Source organism: Rhinoraja longicauda, chromosome 8, assembly GCF_053455715.1.
Source record: "Rhinoraja longicauda isolate Sanriku21f chromosome 8, sRhiLon1.1, whole genome shotgun sequence".
Lineage (NCBI taxonomy): Eukaryota > Metazoa > Chordata > Chondrichthyes > Rajiformes > Arhynchobatidae > Rhinoraja > Rhinoraja longicauda.
The window spans coordinates 74,814,557-74,838,404 of NC_135960.1; positions in this window are offsets into that span (position 1 = coordinate 74,814,557).

Genomic DNA, 23,848 nt, shown 5'->3' on the forward strand with positions numbered 1-23,848 from the left:
CATTAAGCTTTTATAGATCCTTGGATATCTATTAGTAATTGCTTCGTTATATACGCAGAACAATTAGGGGCCGGTATGTAGGAGCCATTTATGCTTAATTCGGTTATTGTCATTGTGTTATGGGTATGTTTTGATATTTCTAGCTTATGTCTTTTTTTGCCTGTTTGTGGGTGTGACAATGCGTAATGGGGAGCGTCTAGATGGGAGGTGGCTAGCGTGGCGGCGACAGAGGTTGTGGGTTCAGTTTAGACTCGGAGGATGGTGAGCATACACTTTTTCACCATGCGCTCACACCAGCTATATTTGTAAGAACCATACGGTAATAACTGCAAGAATTTCTAGATTAGTTGAAGAAGAAACAGTTGATAAAGTACGGAAACTGATGAATTACTCTATGATTTGTGCTACTTTAATAAAACCAATTAATGAAGAAAAGAAGTTTGGAAGATTCGTTTTGTCATATCAGGGTGCGACGTGAGCGTAAGCTATAACTACATTTCACCCCCGAGAAGTAATGGGCTTCGAAGTGGGATTTCGAGATGGTATAGAAACTGCCATTACATTAGAGTAAAGAACTTGCTCTGAAGGAATTAGAGTAAAGAACTTGCTCTGAAGGAAATAGAGTAAAGAACTTGGTCTGAATGGACTAAAGTAAAAGGAATTTAAGAAAGACTTGTTCTACAAGCAAAATCCAATTCTACTGTGGAATTGAACAGGAAGCTAAATCTCTGCCAGAGATTGGAGCTGAAATCCTGGAACAAAGAACCTGCCGGTCGAAGGCAAATTGACACGGTCTACACCTGGATCCTCGGAAGATTGAAGACTTCATTGACCGGGTACCGTGAGTAGACGACTGTTTAGTCGTAATTTGAAAATAAGAAGTTAAAAAAAATTAAAAGCCTGTGGGAAATTTCTGCAGAAGTACTATTTGATACAAGAAGCTTGTTTTTGCTACGACGAGATAAGGAAGCCCAACTCGGTGAGCATGACCTTGAAATTAATGATGTTATGAACTTCTGCAAGATAAAGTGCTCAGCCAGCGATTGTTTACCATAGGTGCTGGCCGAAGACATTCAGCCTTGAAATTAATGATGTGTTTTGGAAAAAGGCTCATTCTGTTTTGAATTCTTCTGGTGTTGCTGGAACATAGTGATAAGCACCAATTATCATGGATCTTCCGTCAGGTAAGTACGAAGAACTGCCACCGGAGGGAAATGTGGAGCAAAAGGCAAGAAGATATGAAAAAATAGACACTCAACTGTCGGAAAGGGGACTGGCGGCCTATCTGGAAAGATACCGGAAGGAGTGAGACAAGCTGTGGAGGAAGGTCATCAAATCGATTGAATATCAGAAGGAACTGATGGAATCAGATGGGAATGCGAATACTGTACGATCTAATACGGATCACCTGCTTAACCTTCGACAAGAGGTTGGAGAAAAACAACACTCGATATTGTGTTTGCAATTACCAGAAGGACAACTCGAATGGCACACTCAGTGGTTCCAAGAGAGGGAAAAGATTTTTGATGGTTTCGTGACTGACGTGGAGAAATGGATGTCTGAAGCCATGCCTCAAACATCGCACTCTACAGTGGAAGGTGCGCTGCAACAAGGTGTACAGGTGGAAGAAGAGATTACACCTCAGGATAGTGTCTCAAACGTCTCAACGCGAAGATCTAGACGTAAATCCAGTTCTGTAGCCAGTTCAGCTACGAGGATCTCCGCTCAAATTGAAGCTGAAGCTGAGATGGCTGCTCTCTCGCTAGAAGCTGCCGCCTTAGAGAAAAAATATGAGATTGAGGTACAAGAAGAACAGCTGAAAAGACAAGAACAGCTGAAGAGAGAGGATGAGTGACAAGAAGAACATCTGAAGAGACAAGAACGGTTGACGAAACAAGAAGAACAGCTGAGAGACAAGAACAACAGCTGAAAAGACAAGCAGAACAGCTGAAGAGAGAGAAGGAACGGATGGAAATAGCCACAAAGCTGGCAGCTGCAGAGGCAAGGAGGGACGTACTGGAAGGCCGAAGGTCTAAGGCCAGCTCGAGAGTTTCCCAGCAGAAGGGTTCCTTAATCCAAGAAGGAGATACTAAGTTGGAACCAAAGGCTGAGGCCAACCCACAGCCAAGGCCAGCCTGGTCTCGTGACGCCGAACTGGCACTGAGTAAGTTGATGGTCGACGAAACTTTATCAAAGCAACCGGGTGCTGGACCAAAGCAACCTACCTTTGGGATGCCTGTTACCTACCTTGGCAACCTACCTTTGGGATGCCAACCCAATACTCTTTTCAGAGGCCCGCTCGTCAGCTACCTACACTCAGACAAAGACAGACAACTGACTATGGGGCTCGTGACAGAGTTTACCAGGATCGCCCTGAACCAAGCCAGGGACCTCAAAATGAGTTCTACAAATTAGTAAGGAACCAAACGAGACAGCGAGCTCATGGTCCAACAAAAAAATTCTGCTACCTTACCCCCAATGGAAATTCCTCATTATGATGGTGATCCCTTACAATATGAGGCTTTCATAGCGGCGTTCGAAGAAGGAGTGGAAATGAAAACCACGAGTTTCAGAGATCGTCGGCGATTTCTGGAGCAATACACGAGTGGATACGCGAAGCAGCTTGTTATGAGTTGCCGATATTTGCCTGCGGATGCGGGCTATCGAAAGGCAAGAAGGTTGCTTGGAGAGCATTTTGGTGACAAACAGAAAAATTGCTAACGCATACATGAAAAAGGCCTTTGCTTGGCCAGTTATTAAGGCGGAGGATGTGAAGGCGTTGCATGAGTTTGCAATGTTTCTCAGTGGTTGTTGTGATTCCATGAGAAATGGCAGCCACATGGAAGAGATGAACGTTGTTAGTAATATGAAGGCTATCGTCCTGAAACTGCCCTATAGGCTCAGAGAGAAATGGAGAGACAAAGCAGGACTGATACAGGAGGTTGGCGATATAGTGGACATGCTTCCTGACCTGGTGAATTTCATGGAAAGAGAAGTACGGTTAGTGTCAAACCTACGCCATGGGAATATTCAAGATCCTAAATCAGCAACTGTTAAAGGCTCGACATTTACTAAGGGCAGGGGAAGACCAGACCCTAAGGAAAGCAGTTTTCCTGCCACCGTAATACCTGTAGAAAAGAAGGGTGGAGTGAAAGAAGAGGTATCTACCGTTAAACCGCAAGGGTTTTGCTTTTCGTGTAATGAAGTTGGCCATACTATAAGATGGTGTCGGAAATTCAAGAAACGGGATTATTAAAAAAAGATTGACTTCTTGAAGGAGAAAGGAATCTGCTATGGATGTCTGAAGAAAGGACACATGGTCAAGGACTGCAGTAATAAGATAATTTGTAACATATGTAAACAAGATAATCCTGAATTGCTTCACACCGAACAAAAGAATACGGACGCAATGCCGGAGCAAGTGGAACAAACGGAGAAGACGGCCACGAGTGACGTTGTTGACCCCCCCCCCCCCCCCCCCTCAGTTAACTGCACATATTGGGGCCGGGGTAGAAGCCTGTACTTTCGCCATCCTGCCAGTACAGGTAAGAAGCAGTGAAGGGAATACAGTGTTGCAAACATATGCCTTTTTGGACAGTGGAAGTTCCACTACCTTATGCACAGAAAGCTTGATGAGAAAACTGGATATTACAGGAGAAAAGGTTAAGCTTCTCTTGAACACCATAAATGGTCCGAAATACTACGATAGTTATCATATCACAAGCATGGAGATAGCTAGTCTGGAGGAAGACAACTTTATACAGATATCTGATGTGTTTACACAAGAGACTATACCCGTCTTTCATTCGAACATACCTAAGCAAGAGGACTTGGAAAAGTGGCCTTACTTGAAGGATGTAAAATTACCCAAAATAAACTCAAGTATTGACCTACTTATCGGAACAAATGCTTTTGAAGCATTAGAACCTAGAATGATTATTACCAGTCGAGAAGGTGGTCCGTTTGCTGTGAAAACTATACTCGGATGGGTTATCTGTGGCTCCCTGAGAAAGAATAATAAAGGCAGAAAAGGGAATAATTATACAGCTGCTGCTGTCAACCGGATATTATCGTAAACCTAGAGGAGTTGTTGACTAATCAATATAATCACGACTTCAATGAAAAAGCCGGCAAGGAATCAGAAGAAATGTCCAGATAAGAAGTGAAATGATTTGAAATTATGGATCGCTCAGTAAAGATGATAGAAGGTCACTATTGCCTGGATCTACCCTTTAAACAAGAAGGTCTTAGTCTGCCGAATAACCGATGCATTGCAGAACAACGTATTCAGAATCTGAAACGTAAGTTTGGTAAGAATACTCAATTTCATGATGAATATACATCTTTCCTCTCGGAAATGATTAATAATGGTGATGCAGACAGAGTGCCGGAAGACCAGCTGAATAGAAGTGATGGAGAACTTTGATATATCCCACATCATGGGCTGTATCATTCAAAGAAGGGAACATTAAGAGTGGTCTTCGACTGTGCTGCGATTTGCAAGGGTAAATCACTTAACTGTCAGCTGTTACAGGGTCCAGACTTAACGAACTCACTCATCGGAGTTCTTATCAAATTCAGACAAGAGCCGGTAGCCTTGATGGTATGGGAGATAATACGATATTAATTTATACATTAGACTTTGTTACGGTATTATTGTATACCTTGTTACTACTTGGGCATTAGGCGCCTCTCTGTAACTAATTAAGGCGCTCTAGATAAGGTTTGCAACTACTTGGGCATTAGGCGCCTCTCTGTGACTAATTAAGGCGCTCTAGACATTCCTTACCCTTGACACGTGTCTGTAACTGCTCAGGCGGCGAGATTCCTTTGCTTTTAGCCTTTACCTTCCCCTTAGCCTTTACCTACCCCTGCCCCCTGTCAAAAGATAAGTAATGGTGGAACGAGGAGAGCGGCACTCGACAAGATTCCTTTGCTTTTAGCCTTTACCTACCCCTGCTCCCTGTCAAAAGTAATGGTGGAGCGAGGAGAAGAAACATACGAGTTGGAATGAGTGGCGTGGTACGGGGTGGTACTTGGAGGTTTAATAGTGGCGGGGTAAAAGGTGAAATGTGAAGGGATACAGACATTCATCAATGAGTGGGGTGGTACGGGGTGATACTTGGAAGTTTAATAGTGGCGGGGTAAAAGGTGAAATGTGAAGGGATACAGACATTCATCAATGAGTGGGGTGGTACGGGGTGATACTTGGAAGTTTAATAGTGGCGTGGTAAAAGGTGAAATGTGAAGGGACACAGACATTCATCAATGAGTGGGGTGGTACGGGGTGGTACTTGGGAGTTCAATGGTGGCAAGGTAGACAGGGTGATTGCAAAAAGATGAATGACTGTAAAAAAGGAGTATGAGTAGGAAATAAGGTAACGAAGATAAGGCTGGAAGAATCCAATAAAAAGAGGCTGCCCGATGTATTAAGTGGGCAGTCAGACAGACATCCTGACTGTTCCAGCCGTTGTTTGCAAATAAAGGCTTTTAACTTCTTGAAGAATTCTCCGTGTGATCTGCTTCATTTTGAACATAGGTAACCACGACAAAATTGGCGTAGTCGGCAGGATCGGAAAGAGCTGGTTCTTACCCTCAACAACTTCTCCTTTGACTCCTCCCACTTCCTCCAAACCAGAGGCGTGGCTATGGGCACTCGCATGGGCCCTAGCTACGCCTGCCTCTTTGTTGGGTACGTCGAACAATCCCTGTTCCAGACGTACACTGGCCCCATCCCCGAACTCTACCTCCGCTACATCGATGACTGCATTGGTGCTACCTCTTACACCCATGCAGAACTCACTGACTTTATACACTTCACCTCCAATTTCCATCCTGCCCTTAAATATACCTGGACTATCTCTGACATCTCCCTCCCGTTTCTGGACCTCACCATCTCCATCACAGGAGAAAAACTAGTGACGGACATTTATTACAAGCCCACCGACTCGCACAGCTATCTGGACTACATTTCTTCCCACCCGGTCCCCTGCAAAAAGTCTATCCCCTACTCCCAATTCCTCCGTCTACGCCGCATCTGCGCCCGGGATGAGGTGTTTCACACTAGGGCTTCCGAGATGTCCTCGTTTTTCAGAAAACGGGGCTTCCCCTCCTCCATTATAGATGAGCCTCTCACTAGGGTCTCTTCTACATCCCGCAGCTCCGCTCTTGCTCCCCATCCCCACACTTGCAACAAGGACAGGATCCCCCTCGTTCTCACCTTTCACCCCACCAGCCAGCGGATCCAACATATTATCCACCAACATTTCCGTCACCTACAACAGGACCCCACCACTGGCCATATCTTCCCATCCCCTCCCCTCTCTGCGTTCCGCAGAGACCGTTCCCTCCGCAACTCCCTGGTCCACCCGTCCCTTCCTACCCAAACCACCCTAACCCCGGGCACTTTCCCTTGCAACCGCACGAGATGCAACACCTGTCCCTTTACCTCCCCCCTCAACTCCATCAAAGGACCCAAACATTCTTTCCAGGTGAGACAGAGGTTCACCTGCACCTCCTCCAACCTCATCTATTGCATCCGCTGCTCTAGATGTCAACTTATCTATATCGGCGAAACCAAGCGCAGGCTCGGCGATCGCTTCGCTGAACACCTGCGCTCGGTCCGCATTAACGCAACTGATCTCCCGGTGGCCCAGCACTTTAACTCCCCCTCCCATTCCCAGTCTGACCTCTCTGTCATGGGCCTCCTCCAGTGCCATAGTGAGGCCCGCCGGAAATTGGAGGAGCAGCACCTCATATTTCGCCTGGGCAGTTTGCGGCCCGGTGGTATGAACGTCGACTTCTCCAACTTCAGATAGCTCCTCTGTCCCTCCCTTCCCCTCCTCCTTCCCAGATCTACCTCTATCTTCCTGTCTCCACCTATATCCTTCCTTTGTCCCACCCCCGACATCAGTCTGAAGAAGGGTCTCGACCCGAAACGTCACCCATTCCTTCTCTCCCGAGATGCTGCCTGACCTGCTGAGTTACTCCAGCATTTTGTGAATAAATCGATTTGTACCAGCATCTGCAGTTATTTTCTTATACTACTGGTTGCTCCACTGCGATTTCTCTTCGAGGTATGTCCACTTTGAAGAAGTTCTCCTCCTCTCTTCGACGAGAGTTTAGCAACATGCTCTCTCGTTGCTCCCTCTGTGATTTCTCCTGCCCTCCTACTCTACGACCACATCTTGACCCAGACTCGCTACCACAGCCACATCTGCTTCCTTGGGACTTGCCTGCGCCTCCATCTTCTGCCTCGTGGTTTCCAGCTCCGTTTCCAGACCTCCCAATTCGGACCCAACCCGGACTACCGTCTCCAACAGACCATCTGCCACTTCTCTGAACAGTTTTCGTTCCGTGCCCTGCGTTGTACCCTGGCCGGGATGCGCCGGCACCAGCAGGCCCTCTCTCTGACTCTCCCACAGCTCCGGGCCTCATTCACCCATACCTGCAACGGGCCCCAACTATACTTCATCCTACGCCGGATCCACGCCCTCAACACTCGATTCTTCACCTACCTGGACTCTACGAAGGCTCGCAAACTATCCCGCCTCCAGACGGATGCCTCCACCGACACTCCTCGGCAGCGACTCGACCGCCCGCAGGCCCGCTACTCCACCGCTGCTCCGCACTGCCGGCCGGCACACCACGAGGCAGAGGCCCGCGGCGCCATTACTGCCACCAGGTGCAGTACCGCTCCTCACCGCCTCCCCGGGGCCGCCGGCTGCCGAGGCCTACCTGAGGCCATCACCACCCACCGCCTCCCCGGGGACGCCGACCTCCACCGCCTCCCCGGGGCCGCTGCCGCCGACGCCGACCTCAACCGCCTCCCCGGGGCCGCTGCCGCCGACGCCGACCACCGCCTCCCCTGGGCCGCTGCCGCCGACGCCGACCTCCATCGCCTCCCCGGGGCCGCTGACTGCCGAGGCTCACCTGAGGCTGCCGCCGCCGACCTCCACCGCCTCCCCGGGGCCGTTGCCTTCGACGAGCGAGGCCTCTGCACCGCCGCTGCCGCCCACGTCCTTCCCGACCCCTTCACCGCTGCCGCCCACGTCCTTCCCGACCCCTTCACCGCTGCCGCCCACGTCCTTCCCGACACCTTCACCGCTGCCGCCGACCTTCCCGACCCCTTCACCGCCGCCCACGCCCTCCCCGGCCATCCGCTGACCGAGCCGACCGTCACTCACCCGGACTCCAGGTCCCCGCGGGCCTCCCCCAGCGACCGTGCTGACCCGCGCCGCTCCACCGCCCAGCAGCAGGTCACAGCCGTCGCTGTACCCGGCCCCCGGGACCAACAACAGGCTGCAGCTCCACCCGGCCCACACACACCGCGCTGGGCCCACAGCCCCCACCAGGCAGAGCCCCTCAGCACTGCCGGGTCCTACTGCCCACCCTCTACTACAGGTAACTGCAGCAAGGGTTCCACTGGGTCTCCCCCTTCCCCCTCCAGCCAGGCGACCCCCAGTACTCCCCACATCGGTTCTCATGCCCCCCTCTGCCCAGCTAACCCACCACCCCCCCACCATACATCCCCTCCACCTGCCCCCCTGCCTCCATCCGACCCCAACCCCCACCATTGCCGGGTGTTCACCATCCCCCCTGACCTCCCCCTTTCAGACACCGAACGGTCGGTCCTCAGCAGAGGCCTTACCTTTGTTCCCCTCCGCCCCCACATCAACGAGTTCCGCGTCCGCCATGACGTGGAGCTCTTCTTCCGCCGCCTCCGCCTCCGAGCCTTTTTCCATGGCAAGGAGTCCCGACCCGCCACTGATGACCCCTTCTCCCGTCTCCAACGGACCCCCTCCACTTTTACCCCCCAGTATGGCCTACTACCCCCACTAGAACCTTTTATTTCAAACTGCCGGCGTGACATCGGCCGCCTCAAATTTTCCACTCCCCTGACTAACTCCAACCTCTCCCCTCCTGAACGTGCAGCCCTCAACTCACTCCGCAACAACCCGGACTTGATAATTAAACCCGCTGACAAGGGAGGGGCTGTGGTAGTCTGGCGTGCTGACCTCTACCGCACCGAGGCCAGACGACAACTATCAGACACCTCTTCCTACCTATCCCTGGACCATGACCCCACCGATAAACACCAGACCTTCATCACCAGCACCATCACCGACCTCACCAACTCCGGCGAACTACCCCTCAGTGCCTCCAATCTCATAGTTCCCCAGCCCCGCACGGCCCGATTCTACCTCCTACCCAAAATCCACAAACACAATTGTCCCGGCAGACCCATTGTCTCTGCCTGCTCATGCCCCACCGAACATATCTCTACCTACCTCGACTCCATCCTATCCCCCCTGGTCAAATCCCTCCCCACCTACGTCCAAGACACCTCACACGCTCTCCATCTCCTGGATAACTTCCGGTTCCCAGGCCCCCACTCCCTCATTTTCACCATGGATGTCCAGTCACTCTACACTTCCATCCCCCACAAGGATGGTCTCGAAGCCCTCCGTTTCTTCCTCGACCGTAGAACCAGCCAATCCCCATCGACCAACACTCTCCTCCGCCTAGCAGAGCTGGTTCTTACCCTCAACAACTTCTCCTTTGACTCCTCCCACTTCCTCCAAACCAGAGGCGTGGCTATGGGCACTCGCATGGGCCCTAGCTACGCCTGCCTCTTTGTTGGGTACGTCGAACAATCCCTGTTCCAGACGTACACTGGCCCCATCCCCGAACTCTACCTCCGCTACATCGACGACTGCATTGGTGCTACCTCTTACACCCATGCAGAACTCACTGACTTTATACACTTCACCTCCAATTTCCATCCTGCCCTTAAATATACCTGGACTATCTCTGACATCTCCCTCCCGTTTCTGGACCTCACCATCTCCATCACAGGAGAAAAACTAGTGACGGACATTTATTACAAGCCCACCGACTCGCACAGCTATCTGGACTACACTTCTTCCCACCCGGTCCCCTGCAAAAAGTCTATCCCCTACTCCCAATTCCTCCGTCTACGCCGCATCTGCGCCCGGGATGAGGTGTTTCACACTAGGGCTTCCGAGATGTCCTCGTTTTTCAGAAAACGGGGCTTCCCCTCCTCCATTATAGATGAGGCTCTCACTAGGGTCTCTTCTACATCCCGCAGCTCCGCTCTTGCTCCCCATCCCCACACTCGCAACAAGGACAGGATCCCCCTCGTTCTCACCTTCCGCCCCACCAGCCAGCGGATCCAACATATTATCCACCAACATTTCCGTCACCTACCACCACTGGCCATATCTTCCCATCCCCTCCCCTCTCTGCGTTCCGCAGAGACCGTTCCCTCCGCAACTCCCTGGTCCACTCGTCCCTTCCTACCCAAACCACCCTAACCCCGGGCACTTTCCCTTGCAACCGCACGAGATGCAACACCTGTCCCTTTACCTCCCCCCTCAACTCCATCAAAGGACCCAAACATTCTTTCCAGGTGAGACAGAGGTTCACCTGCACCTCCTCCAACCTCATCTATTGCATCCGCTGCTCTAGATGTCAACTTATCTATATCGGCGAAACCAAGCGCAGGCTCGGCGATCGCTTCGCTGAACACCTGCGCTCGGTCCGCATTAACGCAACTGATCTCCCGGTGGCCCAGCACTTTAACTCCCCCTCCCATTCCCAGTCTGACCTCTCTGTCATGGGCCTCCTCCAGTGCCATAGTGAGGCCCGCCGGAAATTGGAGGAGCAGCACCTCATATTTCGCCTGGGCAGTTTGCGGCCCGGTGGTATGAACGTCGACTTCTCCAACTTCAGATAGCTCCTCTGTCCCTCCCTTCCCCTCCTCCTTCCCAGATCTCCCTCTATCTTCCTGTCTCCACCTATATCCTTCCTTTGTCCCACCCCCGACATCAGTCTGAAGAAGGGTCTCGACCCGAAACGTCACCCATTCCTTCTCTCCCGAGATGCTGCCTGACCTGCTGAGTTACTCCAGCATTTTGTGAATAAAAGGATCGGAAAGAGGCCTGTTCGATAACGGACGACAAGCTAAAGGCGCTTCCAAGCCCGTCAGGGGCTCCCCGGTTCAACAGGTAAAGGGTGGCCACCCGCAAAAAAGGTAGGCGGTTTTCCGCTTTATTTGGACTAATAGCCTGTTGAAAATGGGGGACCACTGGTGCCACAGGAGCGCCCAGGCGGTCCAAGGGCCTCTCCGATCCAAATAATCTGTCTAAACTATTCTAAAACGAGACCCGGAGGATTGCTCAAGAAGGCTGCGCAGTGGGGTAAGTAGAAAATAGATAAGTTAAGAAAGTAGATAATAGTTGAGTAAGAGTTTGTGACGTCACTAAGGCCTCGTGGATAGCGCCCTAAGAAGATAGGGGACTGAATAGACGAGGCGTCCTGTGGATACCGCTCTAGTTAACTTGGGATCACTCTGGTTAGCTAGGGGTCTGTACGGGCAGGATAAAACGTCCTGTGGATACCGTTTTAGTTAACTAGGGATCACTCTGGTTAGCTAGGGGTCTGTACGGGCAGGATAAAACGTCCTGTGGATACCACTCTAGTTAACTAGGGATCACGCTGGTTAGCTAGGGGTCTGTACGGGCAGGATCAGATGATCTGTGGATACCGCCCTAAGTAAGTAGGGGTCTGTACGGGCAGAACAAGAATTGGAATAATTGGATAACATAAAAATAATAAAATTGCAAAATATTAAAGGAATATAGTAGAACTGTAGAAGATAGAAATAGCGTAAAAGGTAGCATAGTGACTATACGGACGGAACGGAGTGAGAACAAGGACTGCATTTAAACTGACTGCAGTTGAACTACTAAGTAGGAAGTTCCCCGTATCCAAAGTGGATATTAAAAAACACTCTGAGAAATGGGAAAAAAGGACGAAAAAATTGGTTACGAAATGGCCCACGGAATGATATAAATATGATATATTTATATTTTGATATAAATATGTGTGATGAAATGGAATTGTTGATTAAGAACTATAAGCCTAAGGATAAATCAGAAATCCGAGTAACGAAAAAGGAAAAAAGAACTAGACGTGCTTAAATTGTTTAGAATAGAAGGAGAAAGGCTGAGGAAAGCATACCAGGAAAAGAATATCACCCCAAACACAGGTGAAAACCCCCAAAACAGCATGAAAGTCAGGAGCTTCAGGAGAAAAAAATCAACTCTGTACCCCAGCCTAAGGGTCTCTGGGTATCCCCCTCCCTATTCCGGCCAGGACGGAATAAAGCAGTGCCCGTTGGTGAAAGGGATAGTGGAGATAGAGGGAGAAGTCGAAGTTTGGAGGAATGGGCAAGACATAAATGAATATAGACAGAGAAGGGGGCAGCGAGAAAAGGAAAGGATGAAGCAAGAAGCACGGGATCTAGAAGCAGACATCAAAAGGCTGCAGGACCTCAGGGACAGAAAGATTTATGGGACCCATCAGGCAGCAAATGAGGAGTATGAGGGAGACAACAACGCAGAAACACAGGCATGTAATCAGCAGGCATCAGAGAGAGGGCAAAACTGTGAGAATGAAGCAGAATTAGAAAGTGATGGGGAAAGAACAAGGGAGTGTAAAAGGGAAATAGAGGCATCCATAAACCGCTTAGAGATAGAGATAAGGGAGATGGGAAAAGATATGGAAAGAAAAAGAAAGGAAATCCAAGGGTACGCCCAGGAAGGAATGATGTGGGAAAGTATACAGATGGAACCACAACAGGAGATGGTGAACGAGAGACAGGAGCTGAGGGATGGAATGATGCCGTTATTTTTGAAAAAGGCAGGACAAACCCAGTATATTCCTTGGGCGACCCGAGACCTAGAAGGGCTGAGAAACGCCTTGCCCGGCATATATAACGGGGCAGGAAAATGGATTAGGGCCTTTGGGGAGGAAACTATGGGACGGTTATTGGCTATGGGAGATTTGAAGGCACTACTGGTGAAGGTAATGGGAACCATGAAATTCGCAGAGCTGTTTGAAATGGCTGAGATAAAAAACGCAAATAACCCGATGATTGATGGCCAGTTATTTGACCTAGTCAGACCGAGGGTATGGCAGGCCCTCAGAGACTGTTACCCGCTCAAGGTGGACTTAAAGACTTTGAGGGGAGACCCGCTGGGGGACACGGCTGCCCCCTCCGGTTAAGTCCAGACTGGAGGAAGTGGTGGGATTGTCAACCATACCCCACTCCCAGTTCAGGGACCACCTGGTTCATGCTGTCGACAAATATCGTAAGGAGAGACAAAAAATGGTGAACCAACAAGAAGAAGTGCAGAGAAAGTTGATGCAAATGCAACTGAATGTAACGAAGCCCTTAGCACACTCGAATAGTTATCCGTTGGTTTACGTTACTCTCTGAATCAAGTTGTGTATAGATCACGAAACATGTATTAATAACCGTGACCTTCTGTCGATACTTAAGTTATAACAGACTCGTTAAATTAATTTAGTTGTTATTCCTACCGTTACATATTAATTTGCCACACAGACCAAAAGCTCCGCTTCTCGCCGCTCTTCAGCTGTCTGACGACCGAGGCTCTGTGTGATGATGGCTGGTGCGCTCCTTCCGTATCTTTCGGAGAAAATCCTCAACCAGAGCTGGGGAACAGAAGTAGCGACAGCAGCCGTTGTGTAGAATCTGCATTTTCGCTGGAAACAAAAGTCCAAACTCCATATTCAAATGGCACAGTCCTTGTTTCACTCCGTCAAAACGTTTCCGCTGTCTCCTAAAGTGACTACACTCTTCAGGCATGCTGCTTTCATCACTCGGTCTCTGTCTCGGTACATCAGGAATTACAGGAGGTGAATCCGTGGCGTGTCGCACAGGACCATCCTGGATCTGGGGCATCTTGCCTATCCCGTAGTGTTGCTCGATGGTCACTTGTTGTCTAACATCCATATGAAGAGCCTTGGGCAGCCACCCCATGAACAATTTAAGTGCATCTCCTTTCTCTAACTCCTTGGGTAATTCAACTAGTTTCAGGTTTGAACGGCGTTGGCGGTTCTCCATCTCTTCTATCTTTAACGTTAGCTTCTGTACTTTCTTCCGTGTGGCACCGGCCTCCGTTGCTAGCGATGTAATCTGGTCCTCCGCCGTGTTGATGCGGGTCTCTGCAATTGTGAGTCTTTCGGAGAAAGCTCCTGTAGCTTCTTTAATCTCCCTGTTAGAGGAAACTACTTATTGCAACTGTTTGGAAAAGTCATTTTTCAGCGCTAGTATGGCTGACAAAATCAGACTCTCGTCATGACTTCTTGAACTCGCATTTCTTCAGGTGCCATAAGAAATGCGTGTCCCTGCTGTAGCATTTCAGCATCTGTCTTTTTCTGATCTTTAGCTCGGCTTTTCGTTCGATTTTTCGAATTCATAAGGAATGTGAATGCCTTAATAAATGTTTAGGTCATAAAATAGTTTAGTCTGTACGTCGGAATATAAAAAAATATTTTGAATTCGCCAGAGCCTTGGCCCACACAACTGATCAGTTGAACGTCATAACCGGATGTTGATTCCTGTGTGTGGCCCCTGGTTCTGGACTCCCCAACATCGGGGAACATGTTTCCTGCCTCTAACTTGTCCAATCCCTTAATAATCTAATATACGTGTCAACGAGATCCCCCTCACATCCTTCTAAATTCCAGCGTATACAAGCCCAGTCGCTCTGGTCTTTCAGTGTACGACGTTCCCGCCGTCCCGGGGATTAACCTGGTCAACCTACGCTGCACTGCCCTCAATAGTAAGAATGCACTTGCTCAGATTTACAGAGCAGAATGTCCTTCCTCAAAATTTGGAGGATTCGCATTCTACACATGAGGGAACAATTTACAGAATACAATTAACGTACAATTCTGCACGTCTTTGAAATAGGGGAGGAGAGGAGAGCACCTGGAGAAAACCCACGCAGTGACAGGGACAACGCTCAAACTCTGCCCAGACAGCACCCGTGGTCAAGATCAATCAAGCGCTTCTGGTGCTGACGGGCGGCATCACGACTGTTTTGGCGCCGCGCCGCCCACGTGAGGCCTGATTATACTGACGTTTGGTATGACAAAATGCTGGAGTAACTCAGTGGCTCAGGCAGCATTTCTGGAGAGAAGGAATGGGTGACGTTTCGGGTCAAGACCCTTCTTCAGACTGATGTCGGGGGGATAGGGCGACGGGACAAAGAAGGGATGTAGTCGGAGAAATGAAGACTAGTGGGAGAACTGGAAAGGGGAAGAGGGGGAAGAGAGGGACAGAGGAACTAAAGTTGGAGAAGTCAATGTTCATAAACGCTGGGCTGTAAGCTGCAAAAGCGAAATATGAGGTGCTGTTCCTCCAATTTGCGGTGGGCCTCACTATGACACTGGAGGAGGCCCAGGACAGAAAGGTCAGACTGGGAGTGGGAGGGGGGTTGAAGTGTTGAGCCACCGGGAGATCAGGTTGGTTAAGGCGGACTGACCGAAGGTGTTGAGCGAAACGATCGTCGAGCCTGCGTTTGGTCTCGCCTATGCAGAGAAGTTGACATCTAGAACAGCGGATACAATAGATGAGGTTGGAGGATGTGCGGGCGAACCTCTGCCTCACCTGGAAAGACTTTTTGAGTACTTGGATGAAGTCGAGGGGGGAGGGAGGGACAGGTGTTGCATCTCCTGCGGTTGCAAGGCAAAGTGCCTGGTGAGGGGGTGGTTTGGGTGGGAAGGGTCGAGTGGACCAGGGTATTGCGGAAGGAACGGTCTCTGCGGAAAGCGGGAAAGGGGAGGAGATGGGAAGACGTGGCCTGTAGTGGTATCCCGTTGGAAGTGACGGAAATGTTGGAGGATCATTTGTTGGATACGACGGCTGATGGGGTGGAAGGTGAGGACAAGGCGGACTCTATCCTTGAAACGAATGGGAGGGGGAAGCAAGAGCGGAGCTGCGGGATTTAGAGGAGGCCCTAGTGAGAGCCTCATACTCGTGTTTGGTGTGATTTGGCTGGATAGCAGAGTTCTTCCACTGTATCTTGGCCGCAAGTGACAATAAACCGATACATGCGACGTACGACTTAAATCTTTGCTTAATTCATAGAAACATAAAAACATAGAAACATAGAAAAAAGGCGTAGGAGAAGTCCATTCGGCCCTTCGAGCCAGCACAACTCTCTGGGTCGAAAACTTCATTCTCACCTCAGTTTTAAACAGAGAGAGGAGCAAGAGCGAGAGAGAGAGAGCGAGAGAGAGAGCGAGAGAGAGAGAGAGAGAGAGAGAGAGAGAGAGAGAGAGAGAGAGAGAGAGAGAGAGAGAGAGAGAGAGAGAGAGAGAGAGAGAGAGAGAGAGAGAGAGAGAGAGAGAGAGAGAGAGAGAGAGAGAGAGAGAGAAAGAGAGAGAGACCTTATCCCAGATCGGTGCCCACTGCGGAGGGAGACGGGGCGATTGGGTGAATGTGACGGGCTGGGGGTCCCAGAGCGGGGCCGTCGATGGGATCATCCGCCCGGGACTGACACCTGGAAGATGCGGCGGTGAATGTCAGGAGCCGGAGCCCGGAGCGGAGAGACTGCGGCCGCCTGTGGGATGCGCTCAGGGCTCGGGTTTATTAATGAGCCGAAGCGCTGAGGTGAACGGATATTTCACCGCGCTCTTCACCTGCTCCCTGAACTTAGACTGGGTCGCCGCGTAAATAAATGTGTTCGTGCAGCAGCTGAGATTCCTCAGCAAAGCCCCGACGTGGTTAAAGATACGTTGAGAATCATTTCGATCAGTTCCAATCCCTGTGATCTGATAATGGACGAAGTTTACAACCGCTGTCAGCCACAGGAGGATGAAGCTGCCGGAGATGCTGAAGAGTAAAACCATAGACCTCCTCCTGCTCTCCATCTCCGGGTCACTGCGCTTCTCCCCCTTGCTCTGACCCCTCAGCCCCTTACGGACCCGACTGGCCACTAAAATGTGCCGGACTGTCAGTGCGTTGAGCAGCAGGATCACAGTGAAAGGGAGGAGCGGAGTTAAAACCGTGTCGAGCCAGTCAAATGCCACCCACCCGGGGTCAGTGTAATAACTGTCCACCGGGACACAGCTCCACGGGACATTGTCGATGATTGTCCAGGGTTCCTGCGTGAAGTAGCGGGGAACGTTTTTCAGACAGAGCAGAACGCCGGCTGTTGCGAGAACCGCATTCGCAGTTTTCCCGCTGCAATATTTTGTTTTCAGCTTCTGGCAACAAATGGCGACAAAGCGATCAAAGGTGAAAGTGACGGTGAACCAGACAGAACAGTCTGCAGCTGAATACGCCAGTACAGCGTTAACACTGCACACAGGGGTGATGGTCAGGAAACTCCAATAAAAGTAATGTAATCGGATCCAAGTGAAAATGACCTCGGTGATCAGGGTCAGTAGATCGGCCGCTGCCATGGCCACCAGGTAGCGAGTGGTGCAGGTGGAGAGGCCGCACTTTCCCCGGGACAGGATCACAATCGCCACTAAATTCACTGCAGAGGGGGAGAGAGAAAGAGAGAGAGAGAGAGAGAGAGAGAGAGAGAGAGAGAGAGAGAGAGAGAGAGAGAGAGAGAGAGAGAGAGAGAGAGAGAGAGAGAGAGAGAGAGAGAGAGAGAGAGAGAGAGAGAGAGAGAGAGAGAGAGAGAGAGAGAGAAAGAAAGAAAGAGAGAAAGAGAGAGAGAGAGAGAAAGAGAAAGAGATAGAGTTTGTCTGATTTCCTTCAATCCGCTTCACTCACTAAGGCAATCCCAAATTCCAGGGACTCGGTTCCCGGGGCTGAACACCGGCTCGACTTCAACCTGAAGATCAGGAGTGTTGGATCGGTGCGCGGCTGAGGGTTTAACAATGTCAGACCGGGCTCCGACTTTGCCCGACCTGCCTGCTTCAGGAGAGAGGAGATAAGGCGACGGGCGGGGTAAAGGGCGGGGAGGGAACGAGCAGGCGCCGGCTTCAATAGGCGGAATGGTCCTGTCTATAGTTAACCCTGCTCACAGTCTCTGATGGGGCCGGTTTCACAGACTTAACCGTGACCGGCCGCGTTTAACCAGGGTTCTGGAAACTCGGCATCTGATTGGGACGAGGAGTGTTCCCGAGGGAAGGCAGGGACAACTTAGGATCCGCCAGCAGATTGGCTTCGTTCATGGATTCATTCCACAGTGAGATCAGTTCGGTAACAACACACGCCGGTAGATCCGCGGCCATTGGTTCAGGAGGTCGATCCAATTATTGACCAACAGGCGGGTTGAATCTGACTGTGACAGACTCCACAGTGAGACGTGTCGACAGCAGCGGGTGTTCACTGATCAATAGCTCAGACACTGTGAACTTCACAATGTAAACCACTCCCAGTCACACCGTCCCAGAGAGCTGCCTGTCCCGAGCACTTGGACTACTCTGGGCAAGGTCCCACTGAAGGCAAGAACAACATTCTAGTGGGTCTGGGCAGTGAGAGAAAAAGAGGGATAATTTCGGCTGTCTGAAAATAAGAAAAATCACAGCGTTAATTCAAAAATATTTCACTGAGAGGATTGATGTGCTTCACATATTCTTGCACATCGATCATCAGTTGGGAATATTGTAACAGAATCAGAATCAGCTCAATACACGTAACGCACGTAGCTATGAAATTTGAATTGTTCTGCTCACTTACCAGGGACTCCAACGGCCGCAATGATCACGTACAAGATTTTCTCCACGTTAAAATATTCCCAGATATGGTGCCCCATGTTCTCTGCACAGCGAGGTGTCCCCGTTAGCCACCAGTAATCTCTCGGAATGAAATGCTGGGATAGAACATTCCAGGGGATTTTATACCATTTCTTGTCTCCACCGGGACAGTGAAGTTTCAACAGAATTAAAAATAGAGATTTTGAAATTATTCGCAAACAGATGACATCAGCCGAGTGAAATCCCTGCTGAGACATGTCGCGATTTATTCAGGGAATTGATTGAGAAACTCCAAAGACTGGGAATTGTGGCGCTACTGAGTGATGGAAATTGGGAGCGGCATTGTTCCAGCAATGGGGATATTGTTTCAAACTCCATTAGGTCCAACTCTACGCCTCATGTTGTTTGTCTGATTTCCTTCAATCCGTTTCACTCACTAAGGCAATCCCAAATTCCAGGGACCCTCTCAGGGCTTCTGGTGCCCAGTTTAAAGGTGGACTGGGCGACGTTTGTCCACAGGTTCAGGAATTAGTTCAACAGATCACCTCGCACTAAAATGGCCCGTCCACTCTGCTTCACCACTGAATATGATCGCGGCTTGACTGACTGCAACTTCAACCCCACACCCCCGGCGAGGCCGGTAACCATTCACTCCTTGCTCGCCTGCAGTGGGTCTGATTTTGCGCCAAGACAATAACATTCTCTGCCTTCGTCACCTCTGAGGAGGGACGACCCAAAGATTCAGCACACTCAGAGAACAGAAACATTGTGGCTTCAGAATTGTACGAAACCAAAATAAAACAGCGAATGATGCAGCACATCTCCCTCCTCCCTTTCTCTCTCCCTCCATCCTTACTGTTGTCCTCTATTTGAACTGTGACTCTCCCTCATACCCTCTCTATTCTCACTCTCTGCACCTCTGTCTCTGTCAACCTTTCACCCCTTACCCCTCCCTCCCCTCTCACTCTCACTGCATTCCTCCCTCAGTTTCTCTTTATCTATCTCACCCTTCCCTCTGTCCCTTTTGCCAGCCCACTGGTTCAGAACTCCCCCTCTCTTCATCTTCCCACTCTCCCTTTGATAGTTCACTCTCCCTCCATCTCTTCCCCTTTCGTCTTCTCAGCTATCTCTCCCTATCTGTCTCTCTCTCTTTCTTTTCCCCAACTCTCCTCCTGCTCGCCCTCACTTCTCTCTCCAATGCCATTCTTGGGAAGTGCGGTTAAAATGGTTAGCCGCCATGGTATGTAACAGCTCTTTCTGTGCCTCTTCCCTGGGGAGGAGAGAGAGTGTTTCCTACACCAGTCTCTCTGACCCCCTCCCCTCCAGCCCCTACACCACACACTCTCACCGTCTCTGTGACCCCCCCTCCCGTTCGGCCCCTACACTCCCTCTCCCTGTCTATGTGACTCCCCTCTCGTCCTCTCCAAAGCCCCCACGTCCTTCCTGTATTGGGGCGACCAGAACTGCATGCAATACTCCAAATGCAGCCTGACCAAAGTCCTGGAGAGATGCTTCTTGACGTCCTGGCTCTTGAACTCGATGCCCCGGCAGATGAAGGCAAGCGCGCCACACAGCTCTGTCTACTTGTGTTGCCAATTTACGGTGAGTTTGGAGTTTATCAGGGACTGTTTCTTCCTCTCCACAATCAGACTACTGCACGGAGTTAGTATTTAGATTCACAGAGTGATGCAGCGCAGAAACAGGCCCATCCTTCGCCCCAACTTGCCCACACCGACCAACATGCCCCATCTACACTAGTCCCACCTGCCCGCGTTTGGCCCATATCCCTCCAAACCTGTCCTATCCATATACCTGTCCAAGTGTCTCTTTAAAATTCTCCTCCCACCTCACCTCTCCTCTCGTCTCCTCCCATCCCCTTACCTCCCCTTTTCTCCTCTCCTCTCCTGCCCTCTCCTCTCCATTCCACTCCTCTCCTTTCCTCCCCTCTCCTCTCCTCTCGTCTCCTCCTATCCCTTCCCATCTCCTTTCCTCTCCTTTCCTCTCCCCTCCTCTCCTCTCCGCTCGTCTCCTCCACTCTCATCTCCTCGTGACACATGATATCTTGCACACCAGCAAGGGGAATATAAAGATGGGGAACAGAATGATGAGGCCGGTCAGAGATAACACGCGGATATATTCCTGTAAATCGGAGGGTGTAACGGAATCTATGAATGATGGAGCATTGACTTGTTCTTACACTATTTTTAACTGTTTGTCTTTTCATTTTTTGTTGTTTCTGAGGGTGTTTACAGAGGACTACGTCACTAAGTTTACATAATTGTTGTACTGTTGCAAGTAATAATTTCATTTTCCGTTCTAGCACATCTCTATACTAAAACTCTCCTTTGTTTGTGTGTTTGTTTGTTCCTGAACTACAGCCAAAATGGTAAACTAATGCGCGACAATTTTAGGCCGGGTACACCTGCGTTCCTATGGTCCAAGCGGAAGAAGTTTCATTGAAATCGGTTTTATATCTTTTAAGTTATTCATATTTTAACGTTTAGAATCTATCTCCGAGGGAGGGGGAGGGAGGGAGGGAGGGAGGGGGGAGGTGGAAGGATAAGGGGGGTTGAGGGGGATGAAGTGGTGGGGAGGGGAAGGGGTAGTAGAAAGGTGGGAGGGGAGGAGGGAGGGAGGAAGGAGGGCGGGGGGAGGGGAGGTGTGAGTGGGGGAGAGGAGGGGAGGAGATTGGAGGTGGAGTGGGGGAGTGGGGGAGGAGAGGGTGCTACACCAATGCAGGAGAGCTTTGGGCCCAACGGGTCCACTTGGTCTAGTATGACAATAAAACTCTCTTGGCATTTGACATTTGAATTGGTGAATAAGTCAGCTCCTGACTCGCAGGCTCACAGTGGTCCTTTGCCTCTTACAGAGCTTGTATTGGATGCACCGACTGGTTATATAGACAATAGCTGCAGGAGGAGGCTATTCGGCCCTTCGAGCCAGCACCGCCATTCAATGTGATCATGGCTGTTCATTCTCAATCAGTATCCCGTAGCTGCCTTCTCCCCATACCCCCTGGATCCGCTATCCTTAAGAGCTCTATCTAGCTCTCTCTTGAATGCATTCACAGTTATTGTGCGGCTAACGGGTTTCCTCGTTCCCATTGACTGGATCCGCCCGAAAGAGGGACAGTCAGGTATAAACTATCTACTCTTTGACACGCTGGGCTCTCAGAATATGCTCACGTAACAGAGTTATCCGGTAAAAGACCGGCAGTTCAATAACGCCCATTCATACAGCAGGGATTCCAGGAACGAATCACTCGGTCCAAGACTGTCCGCGAATGGACTGACAGCGCTCGATCACTCCCTCGGTGGCGGTTGGGCTCTCAGGACCATCCATTCGCTTTCATCCAGGATTGTGCACACGGGTTCATACCTCAACGTTCACCTTTTGAAACACGAACCAAAACGCTAAAACCCAGAGATGAGGTAAGAGTGTCTGAGACATCATAGCTGGTTAAGACCCAGTAGATTAGTCTGGTAAAACCGAAGCTAGTGGAGATCGAGGCCGTATTAGAGTTGTGGTTCGTAACAACTAGCATACAGAAAGACGGCGGAGTTGTCAAAGATCAACGTCACAGCTCAGGGCATCACGACACGGATTTCACATTGCATTTCCATAGGTCCAACCTCTTTCTACAGTTTGGCAACGTCCTTCCTCCTGTCATTGGATCAGACATATTAATGTTTGCTGATGATTGCACTCTGGAAGCCTCTGTGTAAAAAATACATGTGTACTTCCAGCACCATCTCGGCTAAATTCAGACATGGGCTGATAGATGACAAGAGATATTGGGGGAATGAAGTGCCGGCAAACGACCATCTCCCATATCATGCCAACATATCCCAGGCATTCAATGACATTGTCACATCCTCGACCCCGCCATCAATAAAAACTAAACGTGCGCGGGGTTACACAGTGTCTCGGGCAACATGTGTGAAGGAAATGGACAGATAATGGTTCGGCCCTGGACCTTCCTTCTCTCTTCAGCATTATTCTCAGACGGGTGCCAGTCCGAACGCCGTTTGTTCATTTCCTCCGCAGATCTCACTTCACGCGCTGACATCCTCCAGCGCTTTGTACGTTGGTCAAGATTCCAGTTTCTGCAGAACTGGCGTCCCCACTATCAATACCAAAGATGCCAAAATAACCAGATAGTCCACTCGACCCTAAAAACCATAGTACATCAAGGCGCCATGTTAGTAGCGTTAACATTTAATAAGAAAAATAACAAAAATCTGTGAATTGGTAGATGAGATATATTCTGCATTTTAATGGTATAATCACACATACTGTCCCCCCAAAACACCGATTGCGCTGCGAGAGGCATAACGAACGGCGGGTTTTGCCGACTAACATGCGTACTACACTTCAGTATAGGCGATTTCAACGGAGTGGTCCATCTTGTTCCTCATGTATCCTTGATCAATACCATGTGCGGTCCCACTGACGCGAAGCTCGGCGGAACAGTCAGGTAATGTCGTATCTTGGCTTGGTGAAAGTGGAAAGACGGTGACAGATGAAGATAGATGCTCAGATTGACGTCCTTTTACTGGTGCACAACTGGATTGATGATGGGCGCACTATCGTTTTTCATCTATGTTACAGGACAATGGTTTTAAAATGTTTAGTACGTTTGCTGACGATGCTCGATCGCTAGTGTAGGTGACAGTGAAGGGGCTTATCGAAGATCACATCAGGTTATTGATGAACAGTGGAAACGGGACAAGGAATGTCTGAAAGTGCGACGTGTAGTCTTTGGTAAACTACTGGTAATTATGGGTGGTAATTATTGAAGCAAGTCATCTAATCTTTTGGGAACTGGAAAGATGGACACTTCCTTGATGAAGGTGGGGACTGCAGACGGCGATATTCATTGGCGAGAGATTGGAGATCTCGGCGAATAGCGTGGCCCGTTGATTGGCGCACGATTCCAAAACTCGGCCAGGGACTACATTTGGACGATTGCCGGAAATTTACCGGCCGTTGTCCGAGAATTTACCCGAGTCAAATATGTCATAATGCTAAAAAAAATGCAGAGAAGATTTACGAGGATGTTGCTGGGACCCGAGGGCCTGGCCTCCACTGTCTTCTGTGGCAGATAATTCCACAAATTGACAACTCTCTGGGTGAAAATGTTCCTTCTCACCTCAGTTTTAAATGGCCTCTCCTTTATTCTTAGATTGTGCCCCCTGGTTCTCGACTCCCCAAAAATTGGGAACATTTTTCCTGCATCAAGCTCGTCCAGTCCTTTTATAATCATATACGTCTCCGTAAGATCCCCTCT